Source organism: Miscanthus floridulus, chromosome 7, assembly GCF_019320115.1.
Source record: "Miscanthus floridulus cultivar M001 chromosome 7, ASM1932011v1, whole genome shotgun sequence".
NCBI classification, from domain to species: Eukaryota; Viridiplantae; Streptophyta; class Magnoliopsida; order Poales; family Poaceae; genus Miscanthus; species Miscanthus floridulus.
In genome coordinates, this window is record NC_089586.1 from 134,833,198 (window position 1) to 134,837,970 (window position 4,773).

Consider the following 4,773-nt stretch of genomic DNA (forward strand, 5'->3'; position numbering starts at 1 on the left):
ACCAGCAGTGACGAGCCGCTTTGGTTCTATCAGTTCCACAAAACCGGCAGTGACGAGGTTTTTGAACTGGCAGTGATAGTCCGTTCTGGGTAGTGAATAAGTCTATGATCTCAAAATAAGTTGAATTTGGTGACATCGGACTTCAAATGTAGCCAGAATTCAAGTCATAAGTGCACCTTGGAGATCACCGTTAATCTTCATCTTGAAAATACGTAAGGTACGTACTTACTTCATAGCATCTAACACCGACTGAATAAAATGTTAATTATTGCTGCGGTATGGCATCGACACCATCAATGGCGTGATCTACCACCCGGCATACGACGTGATGATGATCAGAGCGAGCACGCCCATGTTCCTCATGTCGCGCATGATCAAGTCGCTCGGGGTGAAGATGGTCCTCTCTGGCGAGGGCTCTGATGAGCTCTTCGAAGGGTACCTCTACTTCCACAAGGCACCCAACAAGGAGGAGTTCCACTCCTTAAAAAAATAGCAATTTGGCGATGAGAATAATTAATGAATGGTATAGGTCTGGCCTGATCTTGGAAGAATTGAGAAGTGGGTGCTGAGGAAGGCATTTCACGGTGAGGAATGGTAGTCTCTGCTAGTGATTAGATGGTCAATGCGTGGGACTTTGGTGGTTTGCACTCAGGACACAAGAGAGTTTATCATGGTTCAAGCATCAAGCCCTACATCCAAAGCGATTTCATATTAGAGTGTTTAAGAGTTTACAATCGGAGTAGGTATGCAATGAGCTTGTTCTCTAATGGTGGGTCGATTGCCTCTAAGGCGCCCCTTGCCCCTACTTATATGTCCAAGTCCAAGGGACAAGGGAAGTATAAAAGGCGGTTTTAAGATCTTGTTTGACGGCAAGGAAAAGGAAGGCGACCTAGAATCTTATGTCCTCTTCTTCCAACCGCTAGATGCATCTCCCCTGCCTGCTCCGACGGTCATGGCCGACAGTCCCTTTAATTATTTTAACAAACACACACTTATTTAATTATTTTAACAAACAGTTTTGCATACATCGATCCATTTATTGTTGCAGTGATAAAGTAGCAAGGCTACAGTGGGGTAGCGCATCAAACGTATCGAGCCTTATCTTTTGCAGCTATATGTGGAAGTTGAAGTTTCTGCTCGAGTAGCTCATACGCGATCGAGAAGCTTCTGATCAGATGCTGAACAGGCCATACTTGGCTTTCTTCCCTTCATGTTTGCTGGAGAAAGCAATAATCTCGTCCACTCTCAGGGTCTTGTATTTCTTGAGCTCTGCTCCTCCAGCTATTTCAGGAAGTGGACCCACGCTCATATCAACCTTTGGCATGTGAAATGCAGTAATGGACAGCCTCTCCTTGTGAGGATTAACGGTGACCCGGTGCTCAATGCTCTGGTGGTACTTCCCATTTGTCAATATCTACAAATAAGAAGTGCTAGCTCTTTTAATCTGATGTTATTCAGGTAGAAACACGACATATATATATATATATATATATATATATATATATATATATATATATATATATATATATATATATATATATATATATATATATATATATATATAGAACTACTATTCTGTAGTTGGTCATAGAATAACTTATTCTGTAGCCACTTTGAGTTACGATAATTACTATGTTAATTTACAGTAACTCCTTACTAAGTGGTTTACTATAACATTATGGTAAATATTCTCATGTGTTATAGTAACCCAACTATTGTAAATATGTATTGACATTATGGTAAATTAGTATATAAAATTATGGTAAATAGAGGTGGCTACAGAATAACTTATTTTGTAGCCGGCTGCTGAATAGCCTCTCCCTATATATATATATATATACTACCCTGTAGCTGGCTACAAAATAACTTATTCTGTAACCACTTTAAATTACGATAATTACTATGTTAATTTATGAGATTATAGTAACTCCTTACTAAGTGGTTTACTATAACGTTATGGTAAATATTCACATGTGTCATAGTAACCCAACTATCGTAAATATGTATTGACATTATCGCAAATTAGTATTTAAAATTATCGTAAATGAATGCGGCTACAGAATAACTTATTTTATAGCTGGCTATTGAATATACTCTCCCTATATATATACCTCAACAATGTCACCAACATTGACGACCGGTGCTTTGGGGTGGGGTTTTATTGGCACCCATGCACCGTGTCTCTTGATCTGGAGCCCTTGTACATGATTCAGCTCCCATACCACCGTTAGAAGAGAAACGTCGGAATGTGGTGAAACCCCTAAAACCTTATCATGGGCAACGGGGCATGCAGGGTAGCAGGCTATCCCTAATGCCTGACTACAATATGTATCTCTGATTTTGTCGGGATCATCAACACCTAGGTTTTTGGCGATCATCTGTACGAGCGAGTGAGTTATCCTCATCACCTCAGACGAGTACGATTCAATGGATTCCCTGTTGCATGCATGCATTGAAACAGTTAATTCATATCAGGCACAATGCTTCTTCGATTTAGGTAGTCATGCATGGTGCAAGTCTGCAAGACACATGCACATGGTTTGGAACCTTTTCTTTTCTTGTTTTTTTTTACAATGAACAAAGGGAGGTCTATAGCTTAAGAGATATATACATAGTAGATATGTTGCGTAATTAAAATAATGAAAATTCATGCTTGGGGATCGATCGATCTCGACAATAATAATTGGTGATGCTGCTTGTAATTAAGTCTTGATTAATTAGAATTTTGAACATCACGTGTGTGTAGAGAGGGAGAGAGAGAGAGAGAGAGAGAGAGAGAGAGAGAGAGAGAGAGAGAGAGAGAGGGAGAGAGAGAGAGAGCTTACCTGAAATTAACAGGAGTTGTAGGCCATGCTGTCAAGTCACGATCGCGAGGTGGCTGGGTTATCAGGCCAAAATTGTCACTCCACTCCAGCGTTCGATTTTCCGAATCGACTGACGAAATTTCTTCCTCTCGTCCAGGGGAAGTCTGAAGAAGCACTCCATGTTGTTCCTCATCTTTTCAAGAACTGTGTCCGGAATTCCATGGTTTTCCACCTATAAATATAATTGTGCTACTATGTATTATATTATATTATGTTGTACTGATGACGTCTCCATGCATGGAGAGAAAACTGCATGCAATATTTATTTATTTTATTTATGAAAGCAGATCGATGTACATAATTAAGGGTGGGATTTGGGAATATGGTGTCCCTGAGTCCCGACTCATTTCATAGTTTATTGTAGAAAATTAATTATTGAGCCAGCCAAACATTAAAATAAAATAAACAAACGACACTGCTATTAGCTGAAAAAAAAAACAAAAATTATCATGATCCAAATTGTTCTCATTTTGTGATGCTAATTTATTAGGGAGTTTGTTTGTTATTATGCTAATTTTAGTAGGGAGTTCGTTGTTATGAGTATGATATCGTCTTCTGATAATTTTATTTTTCGAGGTGCTAATGGGGATATATGGACGACCGACTAACTCAACAACTTATATTACTCCCCTTCTCAAGGGAAAAGTAATATCAATGGTATTTTTATAACTAAAAGGAATTGACATGCATGTGTGTTAGGACACAGCATGAATTAAAGGGTTTAACTAACTTACCTGTGGGGATAAATGCTATGACAAAATATACCTTCATATAGAGAATCCGAGAGAACAAAAGTATATGGCAATGGAAAGATTTAGCTTTGTTCTTTACTACGCCTTTTATATTGGAACCAAAAAGGCACGCATAGAGATCTCTATATATTGTATCATCAAAGTAAAGGAAACAAATTTTTTTTTGCATTTGCACTCGGTGCAAAAAAAAAAAAAAAAAAAAAAAAAAAAAAAAAAAAAAAAAACTTAACTGTTGGGAGATATATACAAGAGAAAAAATAACAATACAAAAGGAAAAACTAGCGAGGCATGTGAGCTGAACGGTAGGGAGACCTACAGCCATCACGGAGATGCATGGCAACGATATGATCGAGCAAAATTAAGGGCAACGGAAGCAAGTGTGTAGTCTGATTTTTTTCAGGTGAATATAATGAATGAACAAAAAAGACGACAACACTAATATAATGAACAAAAGTGTGTATTGACTTTTAGTACGCGTGGATGCTAGTAGCGCCAGGTTTTTCCAGAAAAGAAATAAAAGCTATTGACTTTACCTGGAAGAACCCCCAGTCCTCACACGCATACTTGAGCACGGCAGCCTCCTTCTGCGAGGTCTGGGAATCAAGAAGCCTAGCAAGGTCAATCACAGGAATGCTCTCACCATGATCATGATGAGCAACCACAACCATATCGTTGGGGCTCTCCAGATCCGGCCTGATGTATCGCTGGATGGCCTCCGCCGTCAGCTCCGCCGCCGCGTTCTCGGCTAGCGCTTGAACGACGTCGTCGTTCTTCACCGGAATGGTTTTGCCTTCCGTGCTCTGCTTGCTCTCCATCTGATCACTTCTATTGTGTGTAGTGCGTAGTATAGTAGCACTATTCGAATAGCTGTTGAGACCTACTTATAGTTGTGGAGTCCTTGGATGAAACGGACCGTCTCAGTGTAAATCTCTACGACTTAAACACATGGATTGTTAACGTCTATCCGGTAGCACCAAAACCAATCTACGACCCATGACTACCTGGCGCACAAAAGGAAAATTCCCGCAACCCCTCCCCTACAAAGACACAAAATCGCGTCAAAACAAAATCACGAACGAACAAGCAAGGAAGGTGTTGGGTCAGAGAAGGAGCCGGGGAAAGGTCAAGAACCCCTCACAATCACCACGATCAGAGCC

General features: G+C 39.9%; 1 pseudogene; it reads right to left on the minus strand.

Moving 5' to 3' along the window:
- Nucleotides 1–1,125: 1,125 nt before the first annotated feature.
- LOC136464915 (S-norcoclaurine synthase 1-like) lies at nucleotides 1,126–4,431 on the minus strand (annotated as a pseudogene).
- Between the last annotated feature and the right edge of the window lie 342 nt (nucleotides 4,432–4,773).